Source organism: Pelobates fuscus, chromosome 2 (assembly GCF_036172605.1).
Source record: "Pelobates fuscus isolate aPelFus1 chromosome 2, aPelFus1.pri, whole genome shotgun sequence".
NCBI lineage: Eukaryota > Metazoa > Chordata > Amphibia > Anura > Pelobatidae > Pelobates > Pelobates fuscus.
In genome coordinates, this window is record NC_086318.1 from 77904886 (window position 1) to 77922240 (window position 17355).

Sequence of the window (17355 nt, forward strand, 5' to 3'; positions counted from 1 at the left end):
TAATATATTGGTTTACTGTTTTCATGAGTTCTCTTTTAACCAAAAAAGTTACCTGTGCACAATCTGAAATCTCCAGGCACATTTAGAGGGTTACTTCAACCACCACAACCACTTCTGCTTTTAGAAGAGATCATATAGGAGGGAAACTGTATGTGCAGAATTTCAGCTTCAAACACTACTCATACAGAGATATTTGCACTTCGGCAGCATTCTGTTCCAGGCAGCCATTTTCTTAATTTGGCCTTTTTTTATTTAAAATTCTTAAAACCTACCCCTTGTCCACCTCCCACTCCCTCTCTGACTCTAAGCCTTGAAGAACAGACCCTTCTAATGCTTCTCTATTGGAAGCATTTGTTTGAGCCTTGGATCGGTGTGGCGTGATGAAAACCACAGCAGAGAAACAAATGAGGAGAACTCGATTCAAGGTAAGCATTTACTTATTTAAACAGTTTTGTCCTGCTTGAGGGAAGTTATTCTGTATTTTACAACAGCTACAATGATACAACAGAGCAAGGATATAACTGATACAACTATGGAATTACAAAAAATCTTATTGTATTCATTTTTGCATAGTTAAAGGGACAGTTTAGTGACAATTAAAGGAGCACTATAGGGTCAGGAACACAAACATGTATTCCTGACCCTATAGGGTTAAAACCACCACCTAGCCCCCCTGGGCCCCTCATGCGTCTAAAAATAAAGTCATATCTTACTTGAATTCAAGCCTGCAGCTGCATAGCTTGTTCATGTTTCCTTTACACCTGCCCACTGCCTGCTGACATCATCAGAAGTGGTGGCCTGAGCCAATTACAGTGCTTCTCCATAGGATTGGCTGAGACTGACAAAGAGGCAGATTGGGGCAGAGCCAGCACAATTCAAGCATAGCCCTGGCCAATCAGCAACTCCTCATAGAGATGAATTGAATCAATGAATCTCTATGACGAAAGTTCAGTGTCTGCACAGTGTCTTCTAGTGGCAGTCACTTTCCCATAGGAAAGCATTGGATTGGCTGAGATTTGGGATATTGCAAAGGGAACCCTTTTTTTTATTTAATTTTTTGCTTATATTCGTGCTAAATAATGCTCTAGCCATTTCTGCCATCCAGGAATCGTGAAAGTTTGAGCACAGTGTTTATTTCTGTATAATTTATATTTTGTTACTCTTATGTTTGTATCCTCATTTATTCTGTAACTCATATCGCTCTAGAGTGGCATTCAGAACAACTGGTCGGAGTAGAGTTTGGCTGAGTGGCACATTGGTGAGAGTTTTTTTCATATAGATAGAAAACAGTTTAACAAATGCCCAAAGACTCATTGCGCCATAACCAATGCAATACACTGTAGTAGTTATGGCACTTTGAGTGGCCTTTTAAAGCAGATCTGTCACTTTTCAGTATTCTATAGATATAATCTTTCTGAAATACTGATCAAGACTGCGTTGGAATTTCACAGAAACTCTGACGCAATCCCATGGTAATAAGATATAGTAGAAAATACTTTGTAATATGGATAAGCCTGGAGTTGATATGAGGTGGAGCTCTGCTCTCAGCTTTTGTCAAATCCCTGCAACCAACACAAGTGACAGTTTATGGACAGTTTGTGGTTTTGCAGGACCCAATAAACCTCATTGTTGTACTCTCGCGGGTGTGGAGAGTACAGCTCTCACGTGGCTTTTTGGAAATCAAGAGGAACAAGAAAGACGGCAATGACCGCGACGGACAGCTTGAGGTAAGTGAAAACGAACTTCCTCTGCAACCCACGGCCACAGAACACAGCGGATCTGTCACTTTCGGTGGTCTTTGAAATATTCAAAGAACCCTTAAAGTGACAGATCCGCTCAGTTTGTTATATCTGTGGGTGAAAAGTTGGAGGATGAAAACGTAAATGTTATAAAAAGTTAACAATTTGTTATACTTGGAAAATAAACCTGAGAAATAAAAGCTTACAGAGGACTATGGGAACTTTAATTTACAGGAACATGCTAACATAAAAAATAAATATACAGTGGAACCTCGGTTCTGGAACCCCTTCTCAAACAATTCGGTATTCAAACAAAATATTTGAGAAAGGAACGTCTCGGTATTAGAACAAAATCACACAGCATTAACCTCGTTGGTACCGCTTTGAACCTTGTTGGTATGACACATCGACCTCCTAACACTAGATAAAGCGAACAGAGCTCCATTCTGTCAGCGAACAGAGCTCCATTCTGTCAGCGAACAGAGCTCCATTCTGTCAGCAAACAGCTCCATACTGCATGATCTTATGCATGTAAGGTATAATGAAATTTTGGGGGTCTGGAATGGATTAATCTAATTTACATTAATTCATATGGAAAATGTTGATTCGGTTTTCAAACAAATCGGTTCTCAAACAGCCTTCTGGAACTGATTAAGTTCGAGTTCCGAGGCTCCACTGTATTAGAGTTAGTGTTTCTATTATTTTTTAAAGTCCTCGGTCACCTCTGTTGTAAAATAAAATTTAAAAAATCTTTATTCCAGCACCTGATAACGCTGTCAGCAGCTGCTCCTGTGAAGGCTTCGGTTATTATGACTTGTGTCCAGTCCAATGGTTCTCATATAGCAGTCCCCGTGCACCGGGTATTTAATGCTTTCCTTTAATCCATTGATTCTTTATAGTAGTATTAACAGCAAAAAATATTGTCTTCGCATTCGCTGTCATCATTACCACCATGGTGATGGCAGCAAATGTGAGGTTACATATATATATATATATATATTATTTTTTTTTTTTATATAACAACGTACCTCTAGTGCAGGGGTGCCTAAAAGGTAGATGTCCAGATGTTTTAAAACTACAGCTTCAACAATGCTTTGCAATTCTAAAGGCATGCAAAACATCATGGGAGTTGTAGTCCTACAACATCTGTGGATTTACGTATTGGGCAGCCCTGCTCGAGTGGCTGTCAGTCCAGCAGCTCCTAAAAGCATTTTGTCTGTCAGACAAAAACATTACATTGTTACATTGCCAGTAAATGTAACACGGTGTGCGCACCAAAACCACTTAATCAAGATATGAATGGGAAAAGATCCTCCCCAGTTAGGTTGTTATGGGTCTTGTTCCTGGGCCGCAAACACAGACGTACACACAGCTGAGAGGCGTAACACATTTTAGAATTCTCTGAGATGGGGGTAGAGCTGTGACGTGAATTCCTATTCCCACTCACTCTCTCTCACACTCTGCTGCTCTGATGTGATAGGGAGAGACTGCAGGCAACAGCACACACAGTTTCTAAGAGCTGAAAATAGGCGATGAGGAGAGAAGAGATACAAGGGTGGAGGAAGAGAGACAACGATACTGAGGGACCACAAATCATGGGCATACAGAAACTCGGCAACACAGAGGGCTGGGGGACACATAAGGCTGGAGTAGACAGAAGAGGGGACAGAAAAGGATGTGACATGCACAGGGAAGAGGGACAGAAAAGTCTAGGGGCGATAGGAAATCAGGGAACATAATCATTAAAAATGGGGGACACAAAAAGACGCAGGCACAAAAAGTTGGAGACAGAAAGCAAGGGGCACATGAGCAAAAAGCTAGAGGACACAGAAAGCTGGGGAACAAAGGCACATAAAGTTTGGAGACAAACAAAGGCTGGGAGACACAAGGACCGAAAGTTTGGAGAAAAAAAAAGTCTGGGAGACACAGGGACAGAAAGCATTGGGACACACAAAACTGTAGGAATAGACAGAGAAATCTGGGAGTCAAAGATGCCCCCAGAGTTAAGCCACAGAGAGACAGAAAGCAACTAGATACAGGCACACAAACATGCACTCACATACACTTCCTCACTGCATAAATACATGAGGAAGGTATAGTGTGGCAGTCAGTGATAAGTGGAGCACATTAGTTGACACTCTTAACCTGCATACTCCTTTTCTAAATGGGAACACAGTGATTTTCTGAGAGTGTCTGACAGCTGCCCGGCTAAACCTTCCTCATACTGCAGCACAGAGAGGAAGAAGCTAGGAGGTAGAAGAGCTGGGCACCTTGCCCCAACCTTATGAGTTAAACTGTTTTACAACAAAGAAAACAAACACGCAGACATGCCTGCCAGAGGCGCATAACTATAGGCGAAAGCACCCAAGCAGGGTGAGGGGGCCCGCCCATGACCATTGCTCGTATGAGACCCTTCCCAGTTGTGCCAACAGCACTGGGAGCAGGGGCGTACCTAGAGCATTTGGCACCCGGGGCGGATCCATTGATTGGCACACCCCCCCAAAAGAACCTGTACATTTTTTTCATGTTTTCTTTTTTTTTTACAATTTGTAAACTGCCAGCCCCTCCTACAAAACCCTTGTCCTGCCCCGCCCCCTCCTACAAAACCCCGGTCCTGCCCCTTCTACAAATCCTGTACTGCCCCCCATCTACAAAACCCCTGCAACCCCCTTCTACAAATCCCCTGCGTATCCTGTCAGGGTATTTATATCGGCAGACATTTTGTGCTATGATAGAAATACAAAGTGTATATTCTGAAGTCATTGTTGAACAGACAGACTCCATTTTGTTAGTTTCAAGCTAACAAAGAGACACAGAATTTCTATCTTTTCTCTAAAACTGACCGCTTTGCCCGAGCTGAATGGAATGTCTTGTATAAACAAACCAAGTGATAACAGACTGTCTAGGTACTAATGGAATAAGAATAAATTCTAAACCCAGACCTGGGTGACAGAGGATTAAATAATTAAATTTTACTTTCGATATTGTACAACGTCCCATTATAGTTTAAGGTGAAACTTAGTTCACAAACTATCAATTTTAGGAATTATAGCAGAAAATGGAGACGCATAGTCTGAAGAAATCCTCTTGATCTGACAGATAAAATAAGTTATAGGCCACACATAGATAACGTAAATGACGTCAAAAATAGCCACCAGGAAAAGTTAACTCTTTCCTGGATAGGTATGTGTAGTGGAACAAGGCTGCCCTCTAGAGTTCAAATACGAGAATGGTTACCTAGAAGGCAACCACACCCCACATTTGTGATTGGCTATCACTTAGAGGAATTTCCCCTTTAAAAAGTTAAGACAAGGGAAGAGTCGGGGATTCAAAGATTGAAGAGAGAGACATTACAACACTCTCGGGAGATTCAGAGAGATCCAGTCAGAATCGGACACTCAGAAAATCAAGACACTCCATGCAGAGAAAGAGACCCATGACACTTAGCTACCTGAGAACATCTGATGAGAAAATATCTACTTAACTGGTAAATATACAGGCATTTAATTAATTAATTTAAATTAATTAAATTAATAGCATGATATATGACTGGATAAATCATGATTAGATTTCATATTTAGAAATCTTAATTATTAAAGAATATATATATGGTTATAGCATCCCATCTGCAGCTGGGATTAATATAGCCATTAATGTATTTGTGTGATTAATATCACGTTAGCATATCATGACCATTTATCCAGCTGTATTGATTGGCTCTAATATAAGATAAAATATCTGTTAGACAAATTTTGCTTATATACATGTAGACATGTCATTGGATCAAGGAAGTGGTTGATGACTGGTTAAATGTTATTTTAATTAAAATCACACAAGAGTAGATCTTAACTACTTAGGAGGTCTAGCCAGCATTGCAAGGGTTATTTCTAAACTGCCAGCTGAAGGTTTCTTTTTACGATCTTACACTGCACGATCTTACACTGCACGCTGTAGCTCTGTGTGTGAAACATCACATTCCTTCTCTGTGAAGCCTATCGTAAATCAATCTTGACAGTTTGTAGATTCAATGCTGTATTAACCAGGAAACGTATGGCTACTTTGTATTGCATATTGTTTTTATACTGCATATTAATTATTATTGCCATATTGTATTACATATTGTTATACTCGAATGTTACTCATCATTATTAATTTAAATTGTTAAAAATAAAAATTATATTTTTATAACAATTTGTGATATTAATTATATGATATAAATTTCATTTAACACGATTAACGTTCTTAGGGATCTGAGAATTTAAATAGTGGGAAATTCTCAAACTGTTACAATTATTATCCCATAAATATCCCCTCAAATTGGAGGCACACTGCTGAGATCGTTTAAGTTGAAATTATATTCCATATACAATAATATTTGTGTAATTCATGCAATTAATCTTAATATAGAAAAGAGTTTTGTATTGAGATTAAATCACTGTATAAAATATGGCCAGCGGCAGCGATAAATCTGTAACAGATAATTGTGAAATAATTGAAGACCTAAGAAAAAATGCTCTAATCAATATTCATAAACATATGAAAAATGATTTAAGCTATGATGTTTGGTTAAAAAGCTTAGAATGGGATGCTAAATGCACGATGACAACTGATGAACACATACTAAAACATCTTAAAGTAATTGCTGAACAAAAGAACATAGAGAAAAAGATGGGGTACATAATACACTCCTGGCCTTTCTTTATGACAGCACTTCTTAAGACGTTAGATGAAAACAAGGTATTGAATACCAAACTGGACACGTACAGTGAACAATTTGGCATTCAAGATGGGAAACTCCAAGATTTACTTGCTGAGCATAAAACTTGTCAGGCTGATCATGAAAAAGAAATGACAGCTTTGATGGATAAATATGCACAGGAAATAAATCAGCTTAAAATGCAATTGGATGAGTATGAAAAGGAAAGCCAGGAATCAGGCAGTGAGGTTGATAGCCACCATTCTGTGCCAAAAAGTTGCACAAAAATGAAAGAAAAGACTATCTATAAATCCCCTCCTTGTCATGATTTTCCCACACCAGACCAGGTTTTCATAAAACAGTCTGTAAGGAATGAGGTGAGTAATTCAGGAATATCACCTGTGAAACAGAATTCTCCATCTCCTGGCATTGCCAAACAACCTTGGCAATCTTGGGCAGAACAGTTTGAAAAAGCTGTCTTGGCCAAACTTGAGAGGGAGAGTCCAGTTCAAGGTGATAGGAATGAAAACAGACATGGTTCTGTGCACTGGCAGGATTCTGATGCTGATCAGAATTGTGACAGTGAACAAGAAGCTCAGAGTGATGGGAATGAAAGTGATTGCACTGTCCACTCTGAAGGCCATGTGACTGATATGCCATCTGCACTGTTGTACGGGTCTAATTCCTCTTCAGCAGACAGATCGCATAGACGTTTACCACATCGCAGGGAAACAAACAGAAACAGAAATCGTAAATCAACGACGCCTGTTTATGAATCGCCAAAGGTTGTTAAGTTCCTTAGAGAGACTGTCCCACAATTTTCTAGAGGTTCAGGAAACATATCTGAACATCTGGAAAATTATGATAGAGCAATGAATTCATTGGGCATGTATGATGACATTCAAAAGAAATGGTTCATTACATGGACCTCTGATTCAATGTGCTGTGTTTATCTAGAGAGTCTTCAAGCTATGCAATTAATGTCCTGGTCCAAGATGAAATATGAAATAATCATGGAATATGGTAAGTATAAAACCGTTGCTTCTGCAAAGAAGGCGCTTTATAACTTAAAGTGCCGTCCAGATCAATGTCCCAGAGAATTTTTAGTAATTCTTAAGAATGCATACTCCGTGGCCCAAAGAAAACCCAGGTATGAAAGCACAGATTTCAAAGATCTGTATTTTCATGCCATGCCTGTAAACATACAAATGAATCTCGCAAGAAATTATGATTGCAAACTACCATTAGAATGGCTAGTCAGTCAGTGCATGAAATTGTATACCATACACCATGCACATGACGAAAATCAGCCAAAGGTTAAGAAACCTGGTGATAAAATGGTGTCAGAGACTAAAATTCAGTTAGGTTTAGAAACCCAACAGAAAAAGAGGACCTATTCTGAGGTGGTGAAAACACCAAAACCTCAGAAACAGGAAAACGCCAGAAGCAATTCTGCAAACTCCTCTGACAATAACTCTGAAAAATCCAATACCAATGGGAATAAACACCCCTGGGTTAATAAAAACCAAGGCAATTCCCAATGGAGAAGGAATCCTCAGGGAAATAGGAGATATGGAAACAGAAATAACCAATCTGCTTCCAATAACTCCCAACAGTCTCAGCCATCCCAACCAAATTCTAATGGGCAAAGACAAAACGGCAATGGGGGAAATAATTTGCGTCATCAGGTTGGTCAATTGACAGACCAGATGGGCAAATTAATGGAGCAAATAACAAAGATTAACAAAGCCTTTGCTATCAATCCTTTTTTAGGGACAGCTCCAATTGCAGAGACACCTGTGCAATTGCAACAGCATCAACAAGTGCCGCAGCAAATATAGCTACAGTGACTAAACAGGATAGGTTGTCAGTAGATGTAATACCTAACCCAGTTTCCTTTCCAGGTACTAACAGTCAAATAAACGATAGTTGTGTTAGGAAACCTATTGCCTATTCCGTCACTTCACTTCCGGGTGAAGGAGGCGCAACGTGTTCCTCTGTTTTTTCATTTCAGCCAAAGGCTAAAATAGCCCCAGCAGCCACTAGTTTCCAGGATCCAGCCCTGAAAGGGTTAACTGATGAGATGCCGACCACTAGTTCCCGCTTGACAGTTCAAGATATTCCTACAAAGGATGGGCCTGTGGGTAAGACTGAGCATTCCTCAGTACAGGTAGAAACTACTGCTGTGACCGGTAATGTATGGAAAACAAGTAATATGTTGACACACTCTAAATTCTTATGTGAATTAGAAGAACATGAAGGAAGGTACTACATGTCTGTAGAAATACAGGATTCGCTACCCCAGCCTTTCAAAGGGTTAATAGATACTGGTTCACAAGCCACGATCTTATCCAATACCTACTTCCAGCAGGTAATGGACTTAGCAACGGATAAGCCGAAGCTAAGAAATTTCCCCAATGCTTTGTTGAGTGTTGGAGGAAATGCACTTCATGTTATTGGCAATACCTGGTTAAAGTTTAAAATAGGTAACAAAACCTTTAGACACCCGGTGATAGTGGTAGATCTCCCCTATAACCGACTGATTCTGGGTATAGACATACTCAGAAGACTTAACACAATTATTGACTGTGTGAATGGAATTGTATGGTCACAAGCTAAGGTTCCTATAACCTATGAGAAATCACATGTACAATCTGATCGTAACTGCCATGTAATAGAAGAAAGACCTGACTCGATAGAGGTACATTTTAGGAATAGTCAGTCACCTGACGTGACTATCCTGCAGGTGAATGACGCAATCGCACCTGTAGATGAGCATTCCGTAAGAATTGCTCCAGAGAGGATCCAGAATGTCTCTCTGGAAGGTGATGTTTTAACCATTTCTCTCCACAGGGACTATGTTGAATCTGTAGATCTGGCAGGTCATGCTCAATTCCTTGCCAGAATTGAAAGGGATAATAACAACTTATTCTTTACTATTCAAATAAATGACTTAGGAAGAAATAGGAATGCAAAGCTGGACTTAAAGAGTGAGAACAGCTATATTAGCAGAAGTCTGTTAAAGCAGATCGCTAATCCTAAAATGATCAGGTACGCTTCTCCACATGACAGGTGGATCCAGAACCTGGATGGCGAATCAGAGAGTCACAATGTGATAGCAAAATGTTTACTATCTATTTCCATCGGAAATAAGACAGTTAAACATTTATTCCTAGTGATAGACGAACCTCGCTATCAGGTTTACATTGGCAATGATGTCATACATCGCTTTGCCATACACCTTGATCTGATTAATGCCAACTTGTGGACAAGGTTAAAAGGCAATCCTTGTGGATACCTACACGAGGAAAACGCCCTGATATCAGGACAAATACTACCATATGCGGTAAGTATCCAAGTGCCTGATGACATAACCATTCCACAAGGGACAAGTAACTTTCTTTTACCCCTACAGGTCAAGGAGGGTCAGAGATTAGAAAACTCTGATGCCCTAATCTGTGTATCCAACAGGATACAACAATTAGGGATGGTGGTAACACATACACCAATGGTAAGTATTGGTAAGAATTCCACCTATATAATGGTTAACAATGTTACACCCAATAGTGTTACTTTACCAAAAGGAACATTATTAGGTCTAGCATTGGATGCTGAGTACTATACATTTGGTTTCCAAAACCAAATTATAGGCCTCATCCCTGAAGAATACTTAACTGAGGACGAAATTGTCGATCAAATATTCCATTCCTCCCCAGAAGGATTATTCACTATCCTATCTGCATATCCCTTCAATGTCGAAGACGGCTCGTGTAAAATCGAAGAAGCATCAATCACCTTCGATCATCCGCTCAATGAGCAGGAATCACAAGAGTATCACGACCAAAGAGAAAAGGTAAGTCAACACCGAACTGACCTAACTTCTAGGCTTGAAGAAGCTTATGAGATAGGCCAGCCTGAAATCTTTCCAGGATTTCAGGAAAGGCTAGAAGAGCAAATATCTTTAGCTGACGGTTGCTCCAACGATGCTGAGCGACAGCAGCTAAAGGAAATCCTTATGGAATTCCAAGATATTTTTGCCAAAGATTCCTACGACTGTGGGTTAACTAACCTCCACGTAGCCAGAATACAAACTGATCCAAATTTACCACCTGTATTTATCAAACAATATAGACTCCCATTAGCGTCATACGATGGTCTACAAGACATCATTCAGAATTTAAAGGAAAGGGGTATTATACGTCCAGTGCACAGTTCGTATAATAATCCGATCTTGGGGATTCTGAAACCTAATGGACAATGGCGTTTATGCGCTGACTTACGACAGCTAAATAAACGCGTCTATATGTCTGGTTGGCCAGTGCCATACATAGACCAATGTTTGGTACAAATGCAGGGATCCAAAATATTCACTGCCATTGACTGTGCGCAGGGATATTGGACTGTACCAGTCCATAATGAAGACCAATACAAATTGGCCTTCACATTTGGAAAGCAGCAGTATACCTGGACCCGTATGCCTTTCGGTTACATAAACTCTGGTCATGAATTCGCTGTATTCATGCATAAAGCTATGCCTGACGCACTCGAGAGAGGAACGTTATCATATGTTGATGATGTCTTGCTGAAAAGCACTTCCTTTGATAAGCATATCATAGAGATTAGACATGTTCTCACTCAGTTAAGAGAGGCAGGGATTAAACTGTCTTTACAAAAGGCGCAATGGTGTCGCACCCATGTCAACTTCCTCGGACATGAGGTAACCTCTGAAGGATTAAATCCCCAGAGGAAGAAGGTTGAAGCCGTGATAAAGGCTAAAACACCTTCAAACATCAGGGAATTAAGATTGTTCCTTGGTATGACTAACTACTCCCGTAAGTTTATAGATAACTATGCAGAAATAACGAAACCACTCTTACACCTGCTTAAAAAGGAAACTACTTGGAACTGGGGGGAGCCTCAGGACCTAGCGGTAAGTGAACTGAGGAGGAAGCTCACTCAGGCACCCTGTTTAGCATACCCAGAGGGGGGTAAACCCTTCTATCTGGAGACAGGTTATACCGATTTAAGCATCAGTGCTGTTCTGTATCAGAAGCAGGACAGTTTAAACAAAGTTATTGCATATGCTAGCAAGACTTTGTCACCTGTTGAAGTTAAATTCAACACGTGTGAGAAGGCGTTATTGTCGACTGTCTGGGCACTACAAAATTTTCGTAGCTATATCCAAGGTGAGAAAATAATTGTAGAAACAGCTCACCAACCTCTACAGTATCTGCAGAGTGAAAGAATTAGAGACGGTAATCTCTCTAACAGTCGGATTACTGCATGGACTCTATCCTTACAGGGATGGCCGTTAGAAGTCCGTTATAAACATATTAAGAGAAGCCCAGTTGCCCAAGGTTTAGCAGAATTACATGACTGTACTGCTCCATCTCTGGATGACAATGACACCGGAGATGACTTCCTAGAAGAGCAATTGCTATCCCCTTATAAAGTTTATGACGAGGAATACTGTCGACCACTACCGTGGGTATACATTGATGGTTGTTCATATCACCACGTCACTGGTGCTGAACGGAAGTTAGTTGCAGGTATCGGAATCGCCTGGATAGGTGATTATCCCAATGTATCTATAGGATACAGTATTGGTCCTAAAAGCAGTCAGATAGCCGAACTCTGTGCAGTATATAAGACCATTCAAATGGCAATAGAATATAGTATCACAGAATTTGTTATCATAACTGATTCCAACTATGTTCGTAACAGTTTCGTTGAATATCTGTGTTACAAAAACCTTATTGAACTATGTGCCTTTAAATGTTATTTTCACTTGTCTGACTTATTTGCAGTCGTTGGTATGGTTCAGCACGAATCCTTTGTGTAAACGTATAGGTGGCCGCCATTTCAGGACTTTGCACGTGTTCGCGGCCATCTTACGCACGACCAGCGGTGTTTGCCAGCAATCGTCTGGAACTAAAAACGGAGACGCACCCAGGCGAACACCGCTGAGACCTCCAGGATAGTATAACTTCGTGCTGGACCTACCGAGCGGCTCACCGTTCGGTAGGACGATTAACCTTCGCAGGGGGAGTACAGCGACCCCCAGGATACCTATGGATGGCAATGGGTTCGTGGAGTTTCACCGTACGAACGGAGACCGACCGCAAGGCCTAAACGTGTGGAACCATTTTCGGCCAGGAAGTCTGTGCGGTCGGTCAAAACTTTGAAAACCCATAACTCTCGAACCATTCATCCGAACGGGTTGGTTTTCGGATATGTTGCTCCCCTGAACAAGATCTGTACAGCGGTGTAGGATTTAAAGGGGTACCCCCTGGTTTTGGGGTACATCCAGAACTTGGTTAAAAATATGTACTGCATAATTATGTTAACTGTTTATCTGAGGGGAGGAGATGTGTGGGAGGTATCCAATATGTGATTGGTGATTTTATGCCTCCCCCTGGGAGTATCCTTTTTGTATGTAACCACAATAAAAAGCAGGCTGGTCAGCCCAGTCCTCAGTTCTTACTTGACCCTCAAATCGCAGCCTCGACTCGTTTTGTTGGGCAGAAAGGTATCCTAGCTATGCTATAGCTAGTGGGATTGTTCTACACTTACAGGACTCTTATGGAATATTAAGGAAAGCCGCTCTCTCCTCTTCAGCAAATAGGAATCCAGACGACTAAGCGGTCCAGCTCTCAGCAAGCCTAAGGGTAACCGTAACATTTGGTGGCAGCGGTGGGATTATCCTGGATTTCCTAGGAGAGGTACGGAACGGATGGAGAGCACCTACACAAAATTGAAGCGTACCACCCTAAAAGATTTACTGGAAAGCAGAGGAGGGTACGCCAGCAACCGGCCAAGGAGAGAACTGATCGCAGAACTGACCGAACTGGATCAAAGCTTCACAATGGCGGAAGCACCAACCACGAATGGTGATGAAAAGGCAAGGATTGTTCGGGAGAGGCTCTCCCTATACGGGCCAAACCCACCTATAGAACTAGTACAGCAGTTGATGGCGGAGGCAGACGAGGATATACGAAAGGCCCGAGCCCACGCACTTGACCTAGTAAACGCACAACGCAATGCTGAAGCCCCGCAGGTAATCGTTCCTGTCGAAAACGCTGGGAAGCCCAAGATACCCTTTGCGGCATTTAGATCCTTCCTAGAGAGCGAGACGGGAATTGATGAATACTTGGCGGACTTCGAAAGGCAATGCGCCCTGCACCAGATTCCCATCAGAGAGTGGCCCACGATCCTGTCTGGGAAACTATCCGGGCGAGCCCTGGAAGCTTTTCGTACCTTGGGTACTGAGGAAGTGACACAGTATGAGCGAGTTAAAGAGACACTGCTAAGACGGTACGCTGTAACTCCAGACACGTATCGCCGGCAGTTTCGAGGCACGAAAAAGAAGCCTAACGATACCCATATGGAATGGGCGCACCGAATGCGGAGAGCGGCAAATCACTGGATGAGCGGGAGTAAAGCTGTGACTGGTGAGGAAATCTTACAATTGTTTCTCTTAGAACATTTTTATAATGGCATGGAACAGCAGGGGAAGGAGTGGCTGCGAGACAGGCGACCTTCCACCCTAGAAGAAGCAGCCAAATTAGCGGATGAACATTATGACTCACGTCTTCACGAGCCAACGAGCTACCGGGCTCCAGCACGGGTTGAGCCCAGAGAGGTTTACCGTGCACCTCCTCGTACGGAGTTCCGAGCCCCGGTACCCGCAGGGCCCACCCGACACTCAGGGCCACCCAATAACAACTCGGATCGTCCCAGACCAACTTGCCACCGATGCAAGCAACCAGGGCATTTCATGGCTAACTGCCCTCTTAACACGCACCAGACACCCAGGAATTACAATTACCCCTCAGGGCCATACTGTTCTGCCCGCGCCCTCTGTGTTAACCAAGAGGCCTCGATGGAGGAATATTTGGGGCCGCTTCACGAGGCAGACCCTGTATATGCTGCTTCAGATAACCGCCAGCACCATCGGCAGAAGGTATGGCTCGAAGGGCGATCTACCGAGGGGTTGAGGGACACAGGGGCTACCATCACACTGGTGCAGAGTCATTTGGTGCCAGAACACAAGCGGTCAGGGCAGACCGTGGCCGTTAGAGTGGCGGGGGGGGATGTGTACAAAATTCCGACCGCTAAAGTACACCTTGATTGGGGAGCGGGAAAGGGGGCTGTGAACGTGGGCATAATGGATAATTTACCTGCGGAAGTACTACTGGGCAACGATTTGGGCCCCATGACTTCTGCCTATGCTCCAGCGTACAACAACGAGGCGAACCCAGTGACTACCCGAGCACAAGCCCGGACGGACCGAGAACCCTCACCAGTGCGGGAGACCCAGGTAAGACCGACCCCGACTGTTCCTGACATGTTAGGCCCCATACCCTGGGACACCCCAGATACTTTCGAGACCGAGTCTAGGAATGATCCGACTTTACAAAAATACCGGGAACGAGCAGAGACCGGGGGGAGCGGGGCAGATAACGAAACTTTTCTATGGGAAAAAGGCAAACTATACCGCTTGACGGAGAAAAAGGGACAACGTAGGCGACAGCTGGTAGTGCCCCACAAATACCGTCGAGAAATCCTCAAGATAGGACACGACATCCCCTTGGCAGGTCATCTAGCTGTGACCCGTACGCTACACCGCATTACCCACACATTCTTTTGGCCAGGAGTACACGCTGATGTTAGGACTTATTGTAATACTTGCGATGTGTGTCAACGAGTAGGAAGGCGAGGCGATCACCCTAAAGCCCATCTAGTCAATATGCCCATCGTAGAGGAACCCTTTAGCAGGGTTGCTATTGACCTAGTAGGACCACTGGCCACCCCTAGTCCCTCCGGTAAGCGCTACATCCTTACCGTAGTGGACTACGCTACCAGGTACCCCGAGGCTGTCGCCCTGTCCAACATCCAAGCGGATACGGTAGCGAATGCACTGGTACAAGTGTTCTCCCGGGTAGGATTTCCAAAGGAAATCCTGTCTGACCGAGGCACCCAATTCACAGCCGAATTGACCCAACAACTCTGGCAGGTCTGCAAAATTAAATCCCTTCTGAGCTCCCCCTACCATCCCCAGACGAACGGACTTTGTGAGAGGTTCAACGGAACCCTCAAACAAATGCTCAAAACGTTCACTCAAGAATACCGAGATTGGGAACGCTTCCTGCCGCACCTCCTGTTTGCCTATCGGGAGGTGCCCCAGGAAACGACAGGGTTCTCTCCCTTTGAGTTGCTCTACGGAAGAAAGGTACGGGGCCCCCTAAACCTGATCCGGGAGCACTGGGAGGGAGAGACAGAAACTGACGGTGTCCCCATTGTGCCATACGTGCTGGAACTCAGAGACCGAATGGAGCAGCTAGCCAGATCCGTGCAGGCTAACCTCCAGTCGAAGCAGGAGATAGATGAGATGCTCCAACTCGGGGTGATTGAGCCCTCCGATAGTCCCTGGGCCTCCCCGGTTGTCCTGGTACCCAAGAAAGATGGGACGACCCGGTTCTGTGTAGATTACCGGAGGCTCAATGAAAAAACAGTGACGGACGCGTACCCGATGCCCAGGGTAGACGAGCTACTCGATCGTATAGCCAGGGGAAATTACCTGACCACTATCGACCTCTGCAAGGGTTACTGGCAGATTCCCCTGGCCCCGGAGGCTATCCCCAAGTCGGCATTCGTCACCCCATTCGGCTTATACCAGTTTAAGGTAATGCCGTTTGGGATGAAGAATGCCCCAGCTACATTCCAGCGCTTGGTGGATAGGCTCCTGGATGGCTTCCAGAGTTTTGCCTGTGCATACCTGGACGACATAGCGATTCACAGTGAGTCCTGGGAGGACCACTTAGCTCATGTAGGAATGGTTCTGGATCAGATCCGGGCTGCTGGCCTGACTCTGAAACCAGAAAAATGTCACTTTGGGATGGCCGAGGTACAGTACCTGGGTCACCGGGTGGGGTGCGGAAAACAGCGACCAGAGCCAGCCAAGATAGAAGCTGTTGCCAATTGGCCCACCCCCATCACTAAAACCCAGGTTCTGGCCTTTCTGGGCACGGCAGGGTACTACAGACGATTTGTACCCGACTACAGCACACTTGCCAAACCCCTGACTGACTTGACCAAGAAAAACTTACCTCGACAGGTCCTGTGGTCTCCCCACTGTGAAAAGGCTTTCCAGGCCCTCAAAAACGCTTTGGTTAATGCTCCTGTCTTGGCGGCTCCAGCTCTTAATAAACGTTTTATCGTCCATACAGACGCTTCCATGTTCGGGCTGGGAGCCGTCCTCAGCCAAGTAGGTGAAGATGGAGGGGAGCATCCAGTTGCCTACATCAGCCGGAAGCTCCTACCCCGCGAAGTCAGCTATGCAGCGGTCGAAAAGGAGTGTTTGGCCTTGGTGTGGGCATTAAAGAAATTGACTCCCTATTTATATGGACAAGAGTTCACTCTGGTCACCGACCATAACCCGTTGGTGTGGCTAAACCGGGTCTCTGGAGATAACGGCAGGTTATTACGTTGGAGTTTATCATTGCAACCCTTCAATTTTACCATTACCTACCGACCCGGGAAACAGAATGGCAACGCGGACGGGTTGTCCAGACAAACGGACCTCAGCCCAGCATAACCAGCGGTCTGGACAGCCTTAGTCTGCCCCGAAAAGGGGTCAGACGGTGTCTGCCAGAGTGTTCCACAAAAAGGGAGCACTGTTACAAAAACCTTATTGAACTATGTGCCTTTAAATGTTATTTTCACTTGTCTGACTTATTTGCAGTCGTTGGTATGGTTCAGCACGAATCCTTTGTGTAAACGTATAGGTGGCCGCCATTTCAGGACTTTGCACGTGTTCGCGGCCATCTTACGCACGACCAGCGGTGTTTGCCAGCAATCGTCTGGAACTAAAAACGGAGACGCACCCAGGCGAACACCGCTGAGACCTCCAGGATAGTA